Genomic DNA, 22466 nt, shown 5'->3' on the forward strand with positions numbered 1-22466 from the left:
GAATCGCAGGTGGGACTCTACTACCGTCCCTGCTTACCACCATCCCTACCACGTGCACCGTAGGCGGGAATCATAGGCGGGACACAACCACCATCCCTGCTTACCACCATCTCTATCGCGTGCACCGTAGGCGGGAATCACAGGCGGGACTCTACCACCATCCCTGCTTACCACCATCCCTACAGTTCCTTTCCACACAATGAATACTTATCAGAGCACTGTAGGCGGGAATCACAGGCGGGACATAATCACCATCCCTGCTTACCACCATCCCTACCGCGTGCACCGTAGGCGGGACGCTACCACCATCCCTACAGTCTCTTTCTTTTTTCTCAAACCAGTCAATCTACTCGTTTCAAACACACTCAAATTATTTCACATGAAAATTCAATCTTCAGATAAACACATGAACATGTATGCAATCATGTGAAAACCCAGTTTTCATTTTCAAATATGAACATGCGTGCAAATATGCCATATACATGAAACAACATCACAACCAACAATTCACAATACCAACCAAACACACAACTCCGTCCATAATCCATCCAACCCCCGAACTCCTCGGAATCAGTCCGGCATTTCCACCTAGATCACAATAATATGTGTTAGTGCAGAAATACATTTAAATTACGAAAGTTCTTTGGAAAAATACCTACAGCGCTATATTATAATTTTCGAAGGATCACGAAGCTACAAGAAGTGGCGGCTCAGCAACGTAACAATGTAAAATACACTGTGGCCGTGGGTCTCAAAAATCCACTTTTCAAAGGAGACAAACTAAGACCCGAAATTGATAGGGTAGGGCCTAGAGAGGTCGGTGAAGCCAATGGTGGTGGTGGTTTGCCGTGGGTGGCGGCGCAAAGGGTGGTTTTAAGGCCAAAAGTCAAAATCGGAGATGGAGTTGAATGTGCTTCACCGGTGGCTGATCGGAGTTGGGGTTGGGTCCATCGGGTTGCTCGGAGGTCGAGGATGAAGTGGTGAAGAGATGGTGGCTGGAGGGGGCGCGACGGCGGTGCGCGAAGGAAGAGAAGGCTGTGGCTGGGTGTTGCGCGTGGAGGCTATCGGCGGCGAGATAGGGGCTGGGATTTGGGAGGTGAGGTCGCCGGCCGATGGGGAGGTGAACGGAAGGGGCGGTGTCGGTCACGGGCGGCTCACGGCGGCAGGTTGGGTGGAGGAGAAATCGGACGGGAGAGAGGGAGGGGGTGCATCGCGCGAGAGAAAGAAGAGCAGAGGAAGAAAAAGAAAAGGGGAAGAAAGCAAAGAAAGGAAAAAGAAAAAGAGAAAAGAAAAGTGGGGAAAAGAAATGAGGTCCAATCCTCACCTCTTGGGTCACAAAAATGATCCAACGAAAATGATTTTAAAACAGCAAATCAATTAAAATAAATTAAATGTAATGATACAATGAAAATAAAATAATTAAATCTCACAATCAATTAATTTAAAAGAACAACAATTTAAATGTACAACAATAAATAAATATTAAGAAAACATAACACTTTAATTTTTTACAATTTAAAGATCATAAAATAACTCATTTAAAATATCTGATAATTATAGAATAAGAGAATAAATTTTTGAATTATTAAAAATAATCCTTCAGTGAAAATATACTAAAATACGGGGTGTTACATCCTCCCCCTTAAAAAAAATTTCGTCCTCGAAATTGGCAAGGTTAAACATTATGCTAAAACAGGATACATGATACAACTAGAACACGCTTGAGATAACATACCATCACCAACGCCCAAAAGCGTAAGTAATGCTCTCTCAAGTCTACTCCCATAGGCAAATCCATCATACTCGCATTAGTCCCCCAGTGGCACAGCACACCTAATATTCCTATGGTGGCTATGTTATCAAAAATCTCCTTTCCCCAAGAACCTTAATACAATATCCAATAAATTCCAATGATTAATAGCTCCATACAATAATCCATGCTAACCTCAATCAATTCCTATGCTACAACTTATAAACCTCCATTGAATTCTACCTTTGGTAACCTAATGGCCACTTCCAAAGTTAACCATCCATAACATAATTGGCACAACCAAATGATTAATCTTCAACTACAAGTATCGTCTCAAAAATTCAAATTACCACTAATTCTTCAAGATTAGCACAACATCCGAACTCCTAACTACAACAAAAATATCACGCTTCTGCTGCGCACTCTGATATTCACCACAAGCATAAAATTTATTTCCTCGTAAAAACTAGCACCATCGAGTACAAGGTGGTTCCATACCTACTAACCAAAAACTGTAATCACAATTTAGTAGAAAAATGCTCTCTTTCCCAAAACCACGAGTTAACTCAAATTCCTCAATAGCACATCATTATTAAACCTCAAGGCAAGCCATTTTACTCAAATCATCAATCCACCAACAGCCAAATGCAAATCACCCAAGGATCCTAATGCTTGATTAACTCACATACTTGATCATATTATTCATCGCTAATGCCTAAGCTTCAACTTCCAAGATCTTATCATACACCAAACATGACGACCCATCAATCTCTCTTCAAGTTAATAGCAATATCCTTAATCTAACCAACTGGTTGCTCGATCTTCAAAGAAAGTATAACCTCAAAATTTAAATTCCTAGGTAACCTCAAGTCACAATTAATTCATGAAGATAATCACAATAATTATTGTCAACCTTCATTCTATTCAGTAATCCGCTTCGACTACACACTCCGATTGACTCACCAAAAACTCCAAACCAAAATCTCTTGAATTTAATATTATTGTATTTATTCATCTTCAACACCTACCAGTGTCTTCCAAGCCAAAAATGAGACAAGAACCCCTGTACTCTCCGAAATGCATACACATTCACCACTATTACGGATCGATCTCATGCACACTTAGCCAGAACCAATAATCCTCCAAACGTGCAAGTGATCAGACACTACCATTTCCATCATCTATGCCTATATCCTTGAAATCAACAAGTATAATTTCCTACATCCGCACCATCTATTATTTAAAATTGATATGGATTAAATCCTCAACCTGTCACTAACCTCGAGTTAAAAACAATCATTTTATGAACTAGATCAACATCTTCAATCCTCGGAAAATACACAAACTAGATCATTACCTTCCATCTGCAAAGAAGTTCTCTCCTAAAAATTCTTATATCAGTAACTCAACTCTGATCAATCACAATTTAATGGTTACCAACTAATCAATTGATAGAATAGACCAAGCTAGCGTACCAAGTCTACAAAACTAAGAACTCAAATCCTATTATAATTCAACCCTTCAACTTTGCAATTCTAAAACCTTAAACCAGATAAGAATCATTCTCCGACATCCTCAAGATCGACGATCTTAAATCTAAAACATTCACCATATAAAGCTTGTAAATTCTAAAGTCTCAAATGTTAACAAGCTGCTTGTCAAAGTCGGCAAAATCGAAAACTTCTAATCTAACTAGTCCTTCGAATGCTTGTTGAACATATCACCTTAAATCCAATAAACTTATTTCCTAAAAACTATAAGGCCTCAAACCTTATGTGACCTTCTAAAAAATCTAACATTGGAATTCGTTGAACTTACAACCTCCTATGCTATAGCCTCATGACACACCTCCACGAAATATAAAACCTTAATTGTCCTAAGCAATTTAAAACTATTCCCCTCCTTAGCAGCAACTTGAGTTCTTACTCCAAACAGTTCACCCAGATCATGCCGTTCCCTTCAAGCCTCGATATTAAAACAATCCAGTTGCCAAGAGTTCAAGCCTACTACACTAAGTGTTCAAGTCTAACAATGACATTCACAATCATACCATCTTTCTGCCATAGCACAACTCTTAACCTGCTTTTCAACTCTGAACAAAACAAAATAATATAAAATTCCATAAATAAATAATATACAACAAAATGAATAAAACTAACAATAAAATATCATAAGATAAAATGAATAAAACAAATGAAGTAGTGCACAATAAAATAATAATAAATAAATAAAATAAAATAACCTGCCATAAAATAGAACAAATAATATAAAATAAACAAACAAATAGTATACAATAAAATAAATAAAACCAACAAAATACCAAAAACATAAATAAATTAAAACCATTAAAATAACATACTTCAAACTAAATAATTTCAAATCACAACTTTAAAACTTTCTGGTACTCCAGCTATGGGACATGTGGTTATTTACCTAGAGCCGAACTGCTCTGATACCACCTGTGGCGCCCACGACCCCCATTTAAGGAGACACAAGAATCGAGACGCCGAGATGATGACAACAGGGTCACACATCCCAACGATAGTGCCAAGTGTGTGTACATGCAACAGTGTAAAAAAACAACGCAGCGGATAATTAAAACAACTAAGTACCATAATTGTTAATACAATTTAAAGAATCAGTAAAAAGGTTTAAAAATTATACAGTCATCCAAAAATAAATATTTTACAAGTCTCAAACCAAGACGAGTGATCCCAGATCACTCCTCGGGTGGAGCCAAATCTACAAGCTCACCCTCATCCCAAACAACTCTCGGGATAAAAACATATTAATGCAACCAACATGCATTCATATGACAAAATACAATTAGCCATAAAATACCATTTTTCCAGAAAAATGATTATTTCCAACACACGCCAAAAATCCCATTTTGGCCAAAAAACATAGTCTGTCATTTTCCCAGAAAATGATTCACACAAAACAAACCATTTATCGGACACTGTAGGCGGGAATCACAGGCGGGACTCTACCACCGTCCCTGCTTACCACTATCCCTACCGCGTGCACCGTAGGCGGGAATCACAGGCGGGACACAACCACCATCCCTGCTTACCACCATCCCTATCGCGTGCACCGTAGGCGAGAATCACAGGCGGGACTCAACCACCATCCCTACAGTTCCTTTCCACACAATGAATACTTATCAGAGCACTGTAGGCGGGAATCACAGGCGAGACTATACCACCATCCCTACCGCGTGCACCATAGGCGAGAATCACAGGTGGAACACAACCACCATCCCTGCTTATCACCATCCCTATCGCGTGCACCGTAGGCGGGAATCACAGGCGGGACTCTACCACCGTCCCTGCTTACCACCATCTCTACAATCTCTTTCTTTTTTCTCAAACCAGTCAATCTACTCGTTTCAAACACACTCAAATTATTTCACAAGAAAATTCAATCTTCAGATAAAACACATGAACATGTATTGAATCATGTCAAAACCCAGTTTTCATTTTCAAACATGAACATGCATGCAAATATGCCATATACATGAAACAACACCACAACCACCAATTCACAATACCAACCAAACACACAACTCCATCCATAATCCATCCGACCCTCGAAGTCCTCGAATTCAGTCCGGCATGTCCAACCAGATCACAATAATATGTGTTAGTGCAAAAATACATTTAAATCATGAAAGTTCTTTGGAACAATACTTACAGCGCTATATTATAATTTTCGAAGGATCACGAAGCTGCAAGAAGTGGCGGCTCAGCAACGTAACAGTGTAAAATACACTGTGGCCGTGGGTCTCAAAAACTCACTTTTCAACGGAGACAAACTAAGATCTGAAATTGATAAGGTAGGGCCTAGAGAGGTCGGTGAAGCCAATGGTGGTGGTGGTTTGTCGTGGGTGGCGGCGCAAAGGGTGGTTTTAAGGCCAAATGTCGAAATCAGAGATGGAGTTGAATGTGCTTCACCGGTGGCAGATCGGAGCTGGGGTTGGGTCCATTGGGTTGCTCGGAGGTCGAGGATGAAGTGGTGAAAAGATGGTGGGCGGAGGTGGCGCGACGGCGGCACGCGAAGGAAGAGAAGACCGCCGCTAGGTGTTGCGCGTGGAGGCAATCGGCGGCGAGATAGGGGCTGGGATTTGGGAGGTGAGGTCGCCGGCCGATGGGGAGGTGAACGGAAGGGCGATGTCGGTCACGGGCAGTTGGCTGGGTGGAGGAGAAATCGGACGGGAGAGAGGGAGGGGGTGCATCGCGCGGGAGAAAGAAGAGCAAAGGAAGGAAAAGAAAAGGGGAAGAAAGAAAAGAAAGGGAAAAGAAAAAGAGAAAAGAAAAGTGGGGAAAAGAAATGAGGTCCAATCCTCACCTCTTGGGTCACAAAAATGATCCAACGAAAATGATTTTGAAACAGCAAATCAATTAAAATAAATTAAACGTAATGATACAATGAAAATAAAATAATTAAATCTCACAAATTAATTTAAAAAAAGAACAATTTAAATGTACAACAATAAATAAATATTAAGAAAACATAACAATTTAATTTTTCACAATTTAAAGATCATAAAATAACCCATTTAAAATATCCGATAATTATAGAATAAGAGAATAAATTTTTGAATTATTAAAAATAATCCTTCAGTGAAAATACACTAAAATACGGGGTGTTACATGAAAAACCCATACCCTAAGAGCAAATTGAGAACTAGAACTCCAAAAGTATAGGGACTGACACCAACCATTTAACTTACGGTTCACTCTGAGTTGACTGGAACCATTCAGTCTGGTCTGGGCTATGGGGCCTAATAAAAAGGGAACCAACCCTTGTAAAATAAAGAAGAGAAACATAGGCTTGGATGCCCTTAGAGGGCCCAAAATGCTGGCCCAACACCTTGATTAATGCCCAGCCCCTTAACCCTTGAAACGACATCATTTTGCTCTAATGGAGAAAAACCCTAAATTCCTTCTCTCTCTCTTCTTCTTCTCCTTTTCTCCCTCCAGCGCCGCACCCCTTCTCGTGGCTCTCTCTCCTTTTGCAATACAACCTGTGCGTCCTGCATGTCGCCCTTTCCCACACCCGACCTCCTTGTATAAAACACCCCCAAGATGGTTGGTCTCCCTCGCTCGCATTCTCTCTCCTTCACTCTATTTTTTCTACCATCGACCACTTATTGCAAAACCACTAAATACCAACACTAAAGCCCAGTCGTGCTTGAACACCAAGAATGTAAGAAGTCTAATCTGATTCACACAAAATAAGTAAACTCTCTTAGAGGGGAGTGCCTCCAGAAGGGGAAATGAGATAGAGAAGTAGAGAGAAAAGAGGAAACTTAGGGTTTTTTCATTACTTTTCAGATGCCTTACACTTTTATGTTCTGTGTACATATACCCCTAGAAATGAAAAGGGCCTGTGGCCTACTAATGGACTCACTTAAAGAAAAAGAATTAAACAAGTAAATAAAATAACAAATCAAATGGATGATAGCCCAGGACACTCCCACAACCCACTATTCTACGGATCTTACTAATAGATCATGGGCCCCGATGACCCAGCCGACTAACTCACAACACCCATTTAGCTCTGAGTTCCCTTCAGTTTGATTTCACCCACTTGCACTTCAGACTTAGGTTTCAATCTCTTCTTCCTCAAACCCTCCAACGTCGTATGAGCTCCATTCAGCCATTGTGTGCTACATACCTTTCCCCATAAAAAAACATTGCCCTTAAGGTGGGGGAAATCATCTTTGAGTGTTGAATACACCTCTCAAGTAGTGTCACTAGCATCTTGGCTGTGCCATTTCACTAGCAGCTCCACCCAAGCCCTATTACTCACTTTCACCATGTGACGAGTAAGCACCTCCTCAGGCTCAGGGCGGAGAACACCGATGGGAGGGAGTGATGGAATGGTCGTGATCTTCAAATCGATCTTCCTCTTGAGCGGGGCTACTTGAAAAGTATGATGGATCCTTGAAGATGGAGGTAGATCAAGAGTGTAGGCCATGGCTCCAACCTTACTCAGTATTTTGTATGGCCCAAAGTACCTTGGAGCGAGCATGAGATTCCTTAGGTGAGCCACTGAAGTTTGGCGGTACGGCTGTAGCCTAAAGTATAGCCACTGTCCCTCTTCGAACTACTGCTATCTTCGTCTAAGATCTGCATATTTTTTCATCCTATTTTGAGCATGTTGTAGATTTTGTTTGAGGAGTTTGAGAATTTGGTCACTGCTACATGGTGTCTGGTCCACTATTTCTACCCGTGAGCTTCCTGGAACATAGTTCATTACACAAGGTGGGGGTTAGCCATAGAGGGGTTCCTAGGGTGAGACTTTAGTCGAGAGATGCTGGGTAGAATTATACCACCACTCAGCAAGTGGAACCCGTAGTGACCAATCCTTCGGTCGATCTCCCGTAAAACATTGCAAGTAGTTTTCCACAACCTTGTTAAGTGGCTCTGATTGGCCATCCGTCTGAGGATGGTATGATGTGCTCATGGACATCTGAACTCCCTGTAAGGTGAAAAGCTCCTGCCAAAATTGACTTGTAAACGTAGGGTCCCTGTCAGAAACAATTGATTGGGGCAAACCATGTAGTTTAAAAATATTTTTCATGAAGGACCCAACCACTGACTTGGCTGTATAGGGGTGTTTTAAGGGTACAAATTTGACTATACTTAGTCAAACGATTGACCACCACCCATAAACTATTGTACCCATGAGAGTTAGGTAAGCTGTCAATAAAATCCATGGTGATGTGGGTCCATGGCTGAGATGGTATAGGTAATGATTGCAGCAGGCCATTTGGCAAAAAATTCCGGCCTTTACCCGTTGGCACAAGTCACATGCTCGAATAAACTGTTTAAGGTCCTTCTTCATAACGAGCCAGTAAAAGTCCCTTCTCATTCTGTGGACAGATTTGTCGTAGCCTAAGTGACCCCCCCACAGATTGTTGTGGGATAACTCCATTAGCTTGTTTTTAATGTCCACATTATTTGGGACGTAGAGTCTACTCTTGTACAACAGTAAGCCTTCCCAAACTAAGTAATTAAAGCCCAATCTGTCCTCTAAATAGCTTTGTAACATGGCATGTAGGTGCCCATCAGCTTCACATGCGCCCTTCAGCTCCTCAATCCAATATACATTAGGGAAAGTGATTACCATTAAAGTCCCTTCTTCCTGCTTCTCCTTTCTGGACAGGGCGTTCACTACCCTGTTTTTGACTTCACGCTTGTACTCCACTATAACATCATAGCCTAGGAGCTTGGTAATCCATGTTGTTGCATTGGAGTGCCAATCTTTTGGTCCAACAGATGTTTGAGACTTTGCTGGTCCAGTTTGACTACAAAAGTCCTCCCTAACAAGGAGGGCTGACACTATTGCAAACAATTCCTTCTTGTAGGTAGACAACAAAAGTGACCTCCCCTTTAGAGCTTGGCTGAAAAATGCAATTGGTGGTCCCCTTTTGCATTAAAACTGCCTCCACTGTAGTCCCTGACGCATCGCACTCAATTGTGAAGGGTAGAGTGAAGTTGGGTAGTGCCAACACCGAAGGCTGTGTAACAGCCTCCTTAAGCTTGTAAAAAGCCAGCTTAGACCCTTCCGTCCACTAGAATCCATCCATTTTGAGCATTTTAGTTATAAGGGCTGCAATACCCCTAGAGCCCTGTATAAATCTACGGTAATAACCTGTTAACCCCAAGAACCCCCTTAAGACTTTTAGGGATTCTGGCATGGGCCACTCTATCATTGCCTTTAGCTTGTCAGGATCCGCCTTGATCCCTATAGCTGAAATCAAATGGCCCAAGTAGGCCACCTCTTTATATCCAAAGCAGCACTCAGATTCTTTTGCAAACAGCTGGTGTTGTTTTAGTGTCTCCAATGTGACCTGTACGTGATTTACACACTCCATTTTAGACTTGTTGTACATGAGAATGTCGTCAAAGAAAACAAGTATAAATTTTCTTATAAAGGGTCGGAATACCTCATTCATGAGACTTTGGAAAGTAGAGGGGGCGTTGGTGAGCCTAAAAGGCATCACTAGGAATGCATAGTGTCCCTCATGAGTCCTAAAAGTAGTCTTAGGCATGTCATTGGGTTTGACCCAAATTTAGTGGTAACTGGACCTCAAATCTAGCTTGGAAAAACTCACTAACCCTTACAACTCATTCATTAGGTCCTCAACCATAGGAATAGAAAATTTGTCTTTGATGGTGATGTTGTTCAGGCCCCTGTAATCTATACATAGCCACCATGTTCCATTCGCATTCCTCACTAATAATATTGGGGACTAGTAAGGGCTTTGGCTCGATTTAATTACCCCTGTTTTTAATAACCCTCAAACAAGCTTCTCAGTCTCTTCTTTTTGGTAATAAGGGTAATGGTATGGTTGTATGTAAATAGGCTTGGTCTCGGGTATTAGGTTGATAGCGTGGTCATGGGTATGGGGAGGTGGAAGGCCTTTAGGTTCAAAAAATACTTCACCAAACTGTTGTAGCAGATTTTTTATAGTGGCTGAAACTTTATTTCTGGCCTACTGTTTCATGAGGTTTTCATCTTCCAACAATTGTAAAATTATCCCTTTGCTTTCTAGCTTGTTCAATTTATTCAAGGGACCCTCCTCAATCATCTTGACTATTGTTAGGCCCTGCAACTTAACCTCTTGACCCCCATATGAAAACTGCATAGTAAGCTTTTCAAAGTCCCATAACACCTTTCCAAGCTCTTGAAGCCATTTAATGCCTAACACCATGTCACAACCAACCAACACCAACACTTGTAATTCCAAGAAAAAGGCAGTTCCTTGGATTACAACCTTCACTCCGCTGCAACTTCCTTCACTAATTATGACTTCCCCATTAGCAACTCTCACTTTCACGAGTTTTTGATTTTTCCATGGTAGGTTGCTTCTTTTTAGTATGGCAGGGTCTAGAAAGTTATGGGTGGAGTCCGTATCAATCAATATAGTAACCCATTGAGTTCCAATTCTCTCCTTGACTCTCATAGTTCATGGGTTGTGGGTTCCAATTATGGCATGTAGGGAAATTTCTAGTTTGGTTATTGTGGGGCACAGGTCTAAGGTTGGAATGGAATCTTCATTGGTTTCACAAGGTTCTTCTTCATCATACCCACTACACTCACTGTCCATTGCTATATCCTCCAACATGTACAACTTTGGATTTTGACATTTGTGGCCCGATACCCATATAGAGTCACAATGATAGCATAGGCCCTTGTCCCTCCTTTCTTTCATTTGGTTTTGGTTCATTCTGTGGATGGTTATATTTGGTTTGGGTTTGAAGTTCTCGGCTAGTTGGGTATGTGGATTTTTTAAAATTCCTGGGTCTAGTGAATAGGTTAGGCTAGATCTTGGGTATTTTTTTGGAGATGTTTGCTTTTTCTTCTTGGATCCTTGCCAAGCTGAAGGCCGAGATAAGGTTGGTGGGGTTAAACATTTTCACTATTAGCCGAATATCATCCCTTAACCCACTCATAAAGTAGCTGAGTTTGTAGGCATCAGATAGCCCACGTAACCTGTTTGACAGTGTTTCAAACTTGGACTGGTAATCCTCCACAGTACCCGACTGTCTTAACTTAGTTTCCTCTTCCATGGGGTTGTCATAAGTATTTGGACCAAACCTAATAAGCAAAGCCTTCGTAAAGGCATACCAATTTGGGATTTGGCCACTGTCTTCCATATCTTGAAACCAAATCAATGCCTTACCTTCTATGTGAAAGGAGGTCGACCTTACTCTATTTTACGAAATGGTGTTGTAAAACATAAAGAAATGATTTGCTTTATAAATCCAACCTGTAGGGTCATCTCCACTAAAATGTGGGAAGTCTAGCCTCACCATTATGGGTTGCATCTCACCCATGTGCATGTTGTGCAGGTTCTGGTGTTGTTGCTGAAAAGTCTGTTCTTGTTGCTGAAAGTTCTGTTGATGCAAGTACTGCTGCTGTTGGTGCAGGTGCTGCTGCAGATGCAGGTTACCCGTTTCATCCCTTGATTGGGCTCCATCAGATGATTCAGGGTTGGGGTTGTTGTTAGGGTTTTTTTTTACATTCCCATAGTGAGAATGGCCAGTTATTGTACTATGGCCTCATTTCGTCTCTTGAGGGTTGCCATGTTGCTGTCTACAATAGAGAACCTAGCCTTGGTAGACTTTTTCATTTCTTGATATTGAGCATCCGTAGCTTTTTTTAGGGCATTGAGCACATCTTGTAGTTGATTAAATCTAGTTCCTTCTGCCATTCTCTTCACAGGACGAGTCTCTAGATACCACTTATAACAAGTCTAACCGGATTCACACAAAATAAGTAAACTCTCTTAAAGGGGAGTGCCTCCAGAAGGGGAAATGAGATAGAGAAGTAGAGAGAAAAGAGGAAACTTAGAGTTTTTTCATTACTTTTCAGATGCCTTACACTTTTACATTCTGTGTACATATACCCCTGGAAATGAAAAGAACTTGTGGCCTACTAATGGACTCACTTAAAGAATAGGAATTAAACAAGTAAATAAAACAACAAATCAAATGGATGATAGCCCAGGACACTCTCACAGCCCACTATTCTACAGATCTTACTAATAGATCATGGGCCCTGATGACCTAGCCCACTAACTCATAACACCCCTTCAGCTCTAACTTTAGTTTGACTTCACCCATGTGCACTTCAAATTTAGGTTTCAATCTGTTCTTACTCAAACCCTCCAACGCCGTATAAGCTCCCTTCAACCATGGTGTGTTACAAAGAACCATCACCATCTAGCCACCAGATCTAGGGTTGCAACCCAATCTACTCCAATCGGGTCTGGACCTGACCCGACACTGTTTGTGCGCCAAACCGGTCTGACCCGACCCGTAATGTACTGGTCGGGTCGGGTTTTCGACTTTTTTTACCTATGAACGTTGGCATCCGGCAGAATTATTGCATGCAAAACAGGTCAGTAAGATCTGAAAAAAAAATTCTAAAAAAAATTTTTTCTTCCTATGAACTTATTATATACAAGAGGTAATCCCATTTATTGACATAAACCAGATAAACAAAAACAAATAAACCAAAAGAACTAGAATATTAATTCTTCCAAGAAAGAAGTAAAGGTGCAAAGGCATGATGTGAATTAAAAAGAAGCATACGCAAAGAACTATTTAGGCCTATCACATTGCATTCAAATCCTAATTAGCAATCACCTCAGGTCATTCCTTAGAACTAATAAAAAAAATATACAAAAGCCATCTATTACAAAAATATGAACATCAACTGATAAAAGACTGAGGAGCATCCAACTATCAAATTACATCAGCTTACCATCTTTTCTTCTATATCTGTCATTCTGAAAAAGTCTAACACCAAATCAATAATAGCACATCAAATAATTCATGGCAACACAAAGTGGTTTAGTTTCTCTAACAAAAGAGTGAAAATGAAAAGCATACCATCATGTAGACCATAAGCCTTGAGTTACTCCTCATCAACGAAAGTAAAACTTGGTTTTGGATCAAACTCTAAAAAAATGCATGATAATTATTAAATGATATAAAAATAAACATTATGAAAAAAGTTTAATAAATATGTAAATAAGAAATAAGTTTATTACCGAATTCTACCTCAAAACTTTCAATATTATCCAAGGAGGCACGAAGATCAATGGGTATTGGATCCCTCAACCAATTTTGTGTACAAAAGAGTGCTTCGACTGTTATTGGAGATAGTGAACTACGAAATGGGTCAAGCACCCGACCCCCTATACTGAAGGCTGACTCAGAAGAAACAGTAGAAATGAGAATGGCCATCACATCCCATGCAACTCTTGCCAAAATAGGATATTTTACTTCATTGATCTTCTACCAATCTAAAATATCAAAATTTGGAGCTCGTGTCTCACAACCATGTTCCAAGTACTGATCAATCTCCGATTTGTTCATCAAATTGGATTCAATTATTTCTTGCTCATACTCAACCCAAAAACTCTGTTGAGAATCAGAATTAATCATACTAGGATCAACTGAGGAATGAGGCTCAGAATAGGAAACTCCACTTGAACTCCCATACACAACACTATATTCTCCATAAATTTTAATCATCAATTGTTTCATTTATGCAATCATTTATTCAACTAAATTACCACCATATATTTTTTTGAACACAAAATGTAAAAGATTAGATTTACATCTTGGATCAAGAACAACAGCAATAAATATCATTAAGTTAGTCTTCTTGATTGATCCTCAATATTTATCATACTTAATCTTCATATTTGCTGCCATACATTTCAGCACTGCATCATTACTTTGACACACTTTTTACAAATGTGATTGGATGCCACAAAGCTCTTGGAAATATGCATTAGATGTGACATACAAAGAGCCAGAAAGTCTCACAATATCATCATAAAAAATTTTCAAAAACTTTATCAATACTCTAACTCTCTCCTAATCACTAGAGTTTGGAGGGCTCAAGTTCAGACTACGACAATAATAAAAAAAAGAATCATCATCCTTCTCCAATCGCAGAAATGGTTTTTTAAATGCTTCTGCAACTTCTAGCATTAGATAAGTTGAATTCCATCTTGTGGAAACATCAAGGCATACCAATTTTGTACAACCAATTTTCTCATTCTCTATACACTTTTTGAATTTATCCATTATTGCGGGAGATGATCTAACATACCTAACCGTATTGCGCACCCTTGTGATCGAATCATCACAATCTTTTAGCCCATCATTCACAATGAGGTTCATAATATGGGCACAACACCTAATGTGAATATACTTCCCTTCCAACAAATGACCTCCTGTGAACTTCCTCAAATAGTCAATGGCAACATCGTTTGAGGAAGCATTGTCAACTGTAACAACAAAAATCTTGTCAGTACCCCAATCTTGTAGACATGAATCTACATACTTTCCAATAGTTTCTCCTTTATGATTAGGGATCATGCAAAAGTTTAGAATTCTTTTGTGTAGTTTCCATTTACAGTCAATAAAGTGTGCAGCAAGACACATATAATTTTAGTTTTGAATCGACGTCCATGTGTCAGTGGTTAAACTAACCCACCCAACCGTCTTAAATATTTTCCTTAACTTCTCATTCTCCATTTTAAATAGTTTAATACGATCTCTCGCTGCAGTAGTTCGAGATGGCACTTGGAACCTTGGTTCAAGTGATCTACATACTTTCCTAAATCCCTAGGCTTCTACTATCCCAAATGGAAGCTCATCACAAATTATCATTTCAGAAATTGTCATTCATACATTTTCTGAATCAAACTTATGTGCATTTGCCGAGTTATTGACATCACTATCTCCAATTCCCTCAAGAGCCCCCTCACGACTCATAGTCTGTTGATCTGTAAGTCTGATTCTATGAGGATGTTGTATACAAGTACCAAGATGTTGTAGCATACTTGATGTACCATGTCTTTTGGAATGACAAGAGTAAATCTTGTGACAATAATTACACTTCGCTTTTGGGTCATTTAAAGGGCATCCATCTATTTTAGTAAAATGGTCCCACACTGCTAGGGGTCCTTATTTGCCTTCCTTTTACGAGGAGGGACTGGGAGACTTGTGTCACTAGACAAGTTAATATTTGAAGCCATTTGTGATCGGTTTTCCAAAGGAGTAGCAGTCTCATTATCTCTTAAATTTGTATGAGTGTCACTTTCGAAGCAATCCATATATGAGCTGGCATATAATATAACATATAAAAATCAAGATATTAGGACATGAACTGCATCTTACTCACGTATATTTAATATGATTAAATAACATCAATATATGATTAAATAACAAGCAATCCATCTTCCTCACATATATCTAATATGATTAAATAACAATCAATATAATCACAAATATATTGATCACACCATGTGAGTCTGTGACTGCCAACTAATGGTTTTATTATAAGAAAATAATAGAAGATAATAACACTTTCACTCATTTATGAATTAATAATTTAATACCACCAAAACATAAAACACAACTTTATTTGCTTATTATTTTTTTTGCCTTCACAGTCATATTTTCACACTAACCCCGTGTTTGTATTTCAACGAATTTGGTAGGAAGTAGTAGGAACAGAGATTTTGCAGACCTGGGGATCATTGGAATTTGGCAGGAAGTAGTAGAAACAGTAGACTTGGGGATTTTCCAGTTTGTTCTAGTGAATTTGCTTCTGATCATGAACAAGTTGCTTGCACATTCTTTCGTGCGAATCAAATCCCCAGTAGATTTTTTTTGTAGTATTCAAGATAAAGACTATCTTTTTGATCAAGGAGAAAAAACTATGAAAACTAACACAGACACACAAACACACACACACTCTCAATTTTCTATGAAAAACTATGAAAAATAACAGAGTTTATCAATCGGCATGATAAATAATACTGAAAACTCGTATGAATTAATCCTACACTAGACCAGTTGAATGATAGGAGATGAGCCACATGGTTAACATCTCTTTTCACATAACAAAAATCTATTTTGAAAACTCCTTAAGATTCTGTAATGCAATCTTAGATGTAGGATTCCCAAACTTGAAAAGCTGTTTTGAAGCAATGACACACTCATTTTCATCCCTTAGAATAATACTAATACCCATCTTCTTGCTCTGAAAATCCAAAGCAATATCTCAATTTGCTTTGATACAATTTGACAATGAAGCTTGCCAAACTTGAGCATGAGCTTGCTCTTGCAAGAGTATCAGGAAATGAACCAGCTTGCTCTTGTCAAACTTGAGCATTAGCCATCTAAAATAAAGAGGCATATTGGAAAATACCATCATATTCATACAAAATTTTATTGAGTCTTGGCCACAAAAGTCTAGCAATAACCAAGAAGATTTCAAAATGTGCAGCTTCTAAATACCCTTCTATGGTAAGAACCAGGTCCATGAAATTGAGATCAGGAAGACTACACTTTTAAATTTTTTTACAAAAAAAAGCGCAAACATCCTTAGCAGAAGGGCATCCCCAAACAGAGTTTATCCTAGAAAATTTGCACGTGAATCCACATTAAACATGACAATCAGTGAACAAAACCCAAAAGCTTTTCTGGGTTTGTACCCATCGTTGTCAAGATGAGAAAAAACCCAAAATATATAAAGATTGTTAGAATGGGCATTCCATTGTCCTCCATTTCGGTACCCATGCTTAAATGGGCATTCCATGGTCCTCCATTTACAGCTCTCAAACCCATGAGAAATAGAAACTAATGGATAAAAGGGGTCTTCCATTTCGGTGTAAATTCACAAACCGGTTCAACATTTCAACAGACTCTGCAACCCAGAGAAAGTGCCCATCACAAAGTAGGGATTTCATGCAAAAATCCATCAAACTGTGGTGTGCAAATTAAAAATATTACCCAAAAATTATGACCATCTAATACCCAAACAAACACATGCACGCACACACAAAGCACCAAACAAAGCTCAAAAACTTAAATCTTACCTCGAGAGAGAGAGAGAGAGAGAGAGAGAGAGAGAGAGAGAGAACGCACCTCTGCGATGACCGCTGCGACCAGCGACAAAAAACAGCGATAGTAACTAGGGTTTTTGCAGTGGAGAGGAGAGTGTTTTCGTCTTCAGCTTAGTAGGTGTTTTCGTCTTCAGCTCAGAGTCGGTGTCGACAGATTTGATGGGTTGATTTTACTAAAACCCGGTATTATACATTTGACCCAATAAACCCGTCTTTCATGGGTTGGAGAAGTCGATTCTGGCAGACGGATCGTGCTTACGGCCAATTATGCACAGCCCTAGCCAGATTTGCCTAGATGTACACCGAGAACTGCCAAGACCACCCAAATCAATCATGAGACCCAGCACGCATGGAGGAAATTTCTTAACGCCATTATAACCTGCCTCACAACAACCCAATCACAACCTCGCTTGAAACCGTAAAAAATTCAACCACAAAAGACAACGAAGGTTGAGCTAGAAAGGCACCCAGATCTGCCATAAAAATCACACCGTCCAAAGCCGCGCCATCGTTGATCTTAGCCTAGCCTCTACCCACATCTTTTGCACTCCTCCATGTTAATGTATCCCCACTATGCCATGTAAGAGTTCGATTGGTCCCCACCATAGCCCAACCAACTCAAATCTGTGGTTGCACGACGTCGTTTCTCGTTGGTAAGCCATGTCGATCCCTTCTCTCCCTTTGTTCTAACTGAAACCATTTGGTCTGGTCTGATTTTTTGATCCAAACCAATAAGCATACAGGCTTACAACCCTAGTTAAGAGCGCCCAAAGTGACGATGTAGACATAAGGGAGATATTTGATGAGGTAAAGGAAGGAAGAAACCAGTGTTCAGGGTGACAGGATAATGTACTTCGGTATGGAAACCGAATCTGTGTGAATAATATGAAGGAGATGTTATAGAATTATTGGTGGAATGGTATGAAGAGGGATGTAGAGGCCTATGTAGCTTAATGCTTGACTTGTCAGAAGGTCAAAGTCGAGCACCAAAGGCCTATAGGGACATTGCAGTCTCTCTAAATCCTAATATGGACATGGGATGAAATAGGGATGGATTTCAGGTCAGGATTCTCCAAAGCTCCCAGAGGATAGGATTCGAAATGGTGGTTGTGGACAGACTGTAAAAGTCAGCCCACTTCTTTGTCATACGAATGAAAAATCAGGTAGAGAAACTGGCATAAATTTAGGTAAAGGAAATTGTAAGGCTCCACGGAGTCCCATCCAATATAGTGTTGGACAGAGATATGTGTTTCACCTTTGCATTTTCTGTGGTATGAATTTAGTTTAAAGATATGGCGTTAAGGTAATAAATGCTTGAGGTTGAGGAATGAAGTTTTTTTTAATGCTCTAAAGTATGTGTTTTATGTATGCTTAAGGTAATATTTTTTCAAGTATGTTAATGTTAAACCCTATATTGTTATTATATTGACTAGAGGATGTGGTTTTTATTGAGTATTCAACTCATTTTAGTGTTTTTATATTTTTTCTACCCTCAGGTGAGGAAGTTTACAAGGATGTTGTGGGCAAAGGTGTTGTCTAGGAGATGACATTGACAAGGCTTGAGACACCGAAAAAAGGATATGATTTTATTTTATAGTTTCAGAGAAAATTGTAGTTCAAGAAATTTGACTTGTTCTTAGTAAGTGTTTCAGAAAAATATTATTTTGCAAGCTTCCATTTTAATAAAGTACTCATAAATTATAAATGTATGGAATTATTTATCCCTAGTTCATGAACGTGATGTTTTAAGGTTAGTAGTATTTGGTTCTCTAACTTTTCTAGCTTAGAGGGACAGGGTGTTACAAAAGCTTATTTCTTTGTTTCTTTTGTTTATTTTTATGTATTGGCTAATTAGTGACCAATACTTTGATAACTGACAAACCAAATAAAACTTTTGGGTTTATTATGGATATTAACATATGTAATTTGGTTAGCCATAATATTAGTAAATAAATATATTTATATAATATTGTAACACCATAGCCTAGTACCAAGCTTGCTTTTTAATATTTTTGGGTTAAGCATATGAAAAGCACAATTGAATTTTTTTTGAATACTATTTTACGGGCCCAAATTCGTTTTTTTTTAACGGATATCAAATTTTCTTATGGACTTGCCATTGTAGTTAAACTCTTCGAATATTTTTGGATTGGGTTAAAAATATTTTTATGGGCCTAGAAAATTTATAGGACAAGTCGTAATATTATAAAGTTTTGTATAGACACCCAAAAGTCAGAGAAAAAGCCCAAGCCGTGGCAACCCAGGATTAGTTTTCACTCCCATATCCCATGCACGTACGTCATCTACTTCCATTAGGGTTTCCAACAACATGTTTATTTAGCAAGCATACAATGAGATCATACCACCTGGACATTAGTTTCTTCGATGCCGCACATTCCCTACCCCACGTCTCCCCGTCGCCGCCTCCCAACACCTGCTAGCACAACCTCACACAGTTGCTTCACGAAGTCGTCTTTGCAGCCATTAGTCGTGTGGTTTTTGGACAGCCTCTGTGCTATCCAAAAACCACACGACTGGAAATCCACGCACACCATAGTTGTCTGCTACACCCTTGAACAGTCACTCGAACCACCATGGAACAACCTCGCCACACTGCCAACCTCGTACGTTCAAGCCATCCTAAACAGCCAAAGACTGCGCCTTTCAGCCACTATCGCAAGTCTGTCGTGTTCTCTCTGATCAGCCACTGTGCAACAGCAACAACGTCCACAAAGTTCCCCAAGCCTCTGGGCCCAGCCACTGAAAAATCTTTACTGTGTGCTCTGTTTGCACCACACGAAAATAGGGGAAGTGCTTGTCACCGTGAGCCACATCGCCAAACCCACTTGAAGTCACCACACTGTACAAAAAGTGTCGTCGGGAACCCCACACCATCCTAAGCCGCTGCTGATCCCTCTCGGTAAGCTCACGTCGTGCCCACGGTTTCATCTTTGCCTCTCCCTCTTTTTCTCACATTCTCGGACTCTTTCTCATCACTCTCTCTTTCTCTCGCGTGCTCAACCACTCAGCTCGATGGCATCTACGCCGTAACACCCTCAGCCAACTCCCGCTGCGTCTCTCTGCTCCATGCCCAACATCAACTTCGACGGAGTGCTCAACCGCACGGAGCCTTTGGTTATGGTTTCTTGCTTGGATAGTACAACTGCACAGTATTAACAAGTTTGCCATTAAAGCCCATGGGCTTAACTCGTATTGGGCTTATTTTTGGTTAAGGCTTGGTTTATGTAACGCCCCAAGCCCGGATAAAATTAAATCTAAAAGACATTAAAAGTAAAGGACATCAGAATTCATTCTTCTAACATCCTCTCCCAGCTTAAAAATGCTCACCAATCTAATCCAGGTCCTCAGTTAGACTTTCCACATCATCTGAAAAATATTATGAAGATAGGGGGTAAGTTATCAACAACTCAGTAAGCAGAAGTCATATGCTAGCGTGCAAACATGAGCATTTACAAAGTATAGCACGCAGAACAAAATATTTTCTAGAGTTATTATGCAGAACAGAACATACTTTCAGAAGTAACAGAGCGATGGTTTTAAGACAAGTAAAACCCATAATACTTTGGCATAACATAAACTGAGTATCATCATCAGATCCAAACAGAGCATCAAACAGAGCAGAGACCATGTTTCACCCCCGTGGTAGGGTTGTGCTAACCCCGGTGGCCAAACCAGGCAGAGACAGAGGTGAAATCTTTCATTTATTCTTCTCGGAGCCCCGAGTGTGCACACAGGAAAGACCACAATAAAACTACTTTGTTTCCAAAGTGGGTGCACTCAGAGACAGAGAAGTTGGTACCAACCCAAACAGAGCAGAGCATAACAGAGCAGAGCAGAGCAAAGCAGAGACAGAGTCAGATACGAAAACCAGTACACCATGCCAAAGGTTTTCAGATGTTATATCAAAATAATACAGAGTATCAAAACAGAATCAGACAGTTTACACACACTGAATACAAAAGCCAGAATATCTTTTCAAATAAATGCACAACTTTTCATATTCTCAATATCGCTCATTTTTCAGATTTCAGAAATCACATGACAGAATTTAGCTCATGTCTACACAATGCATGTCAGAACATATTTTTCTCTTTTTCGTACAGATTTCATGAGTATGCAAATAAACGACCGAGGTTGGTTTTTGTTTTTTCCCAAGTTCTCATTTCACCACAAAAATATGTAAAGTTTTCAGAAAATCAACCTCAGTGTCAAATAATTCGTGTAAGGCTTAGCATAGGAATCCCGTTTACCTGACTTCTGCAGCGCATTAACTATGACTTGAAAACGGTCTCTATCCGTCTTGTCACCTATTCATAAAAAAAATATAAACTAAATATTAAAGTCCAACAACATAAAATTGGTCTTAGGCAACCTAAGACCCAATTTTTAGACCATAATTCAGCAAGTTTAATCCAACTCAAACAACCAAATAACAATCTGGACAGCCCACACTTCGACTCAAAAATATTCTATACCAATCTCAGTATTGTCCAATACAAGCATCATAACCAATGTCAACTCCGGTTATCACTAACTCACACTTATTTCAGCAGCTCATACTCCCAAGCAATCGTCAACAATTTAACCAAGACAACACTACACACTACTCTCTCTCTGTTCCCAACTCCACAATAGGAAAAAAAATATCTCAACACTTCTAGATGTTAAAAGGCCCCAACAAACCCTTATAAACATTTCCAAACCACCAAACCAATAATCCAAAAAAATATATCATCACCTCCTAAAAATCATCAATATTCATCATGACCAACGTCAAACTCAACACCAATATTTAAATCCGAAACAGCCAACAAATTTCATAGCATAAACCAATCTCACACAAACAACTCCATCATCCAATCCAACCGATCTCCTTACTCCTCGGACTCAGTCCGGCACACCAACACAGTAAATATGAATTAGCGTAGAAATACATTTAAATATCAAAAGTTCTTTAGAAAAATACCTACAATGCTATAATATAATTTTTGAAAGATCACAGAGGTGCTAGAAGCGGCAATGCAGCAACAAAACAGTGCCAAATGCACTGTGGCCGTGGGTCTCAAAAATTCACTTTTGAACGGGTGCAAACAAAGACCCGAGATTGATAGGGTAGGGCTTAGGGATGTCGGTGAAGCTAGTGGTTGTGGTGGTTGGCCGTAGGTGGCGGCGCAAAAGGCGGTTGAAGTGCAAAAACACCCAAAACAGAAATATTGATGGTGGGGCTTCACCGGTGACAGATCG

General features: G+C 39.7%; 2 long non-coding RNA genes across 2 annotated transcripts in view; one reads left to right on the top strand and one right to left on the bottom strand.

Moving 5' to 3' along the window:
- The first annotated feature begins 449 nt into the window (after window positions 1–449).
- The window catches only part of LOC121251681, a 29390-nt gene continuing 7373 nt past the window's right edge, over window positions 450–22466 (top strand). Inside the window, exons 1-3 of the long non-coding RNA XR_005938081.1 lie at window positions 450–463; window positions 16564–16706; window positions 18444–18449. This is a non-coding gene — a long non-coding RNA (uncharacterized LOC121251681). The remainder of the gene's footprint in view (window positions 464–16563; window positions 16707–18443; window positions 18450–22466) is intronic.
- LOC121251682 lies at window positions 750–12976 on the bottom strand. The gene is made up of 3 exons (XR_005938082.1): window positions 12953–12976; window positions 12761–12869; window positions 750–762 (listed from the first exon to the last, which is right to left on the bottom strand). It is a non-coding gene; the product is annotated as an uncharacterized LOC121251682 (long non-coding RNA).

Source organism: Juglans microcarpa x Juglans regia, chromosome 2S, assembly GCF_004785595.1.
Source record: "Juglans microcarpa x Juglans regia isolate MS1-56 chromosome 2S, Jm3101_v1.0, whole genome shotgun sequence".
In the NCBI taxonomy this organism is placed as follows: domain Eukaryota; kingdom Viridiplantae; phylum Streptophyta; class Magnoliopsida; order Fagales; family Juglandaceae; genus Juglans; species Juglans microcarpa x Juglans regia.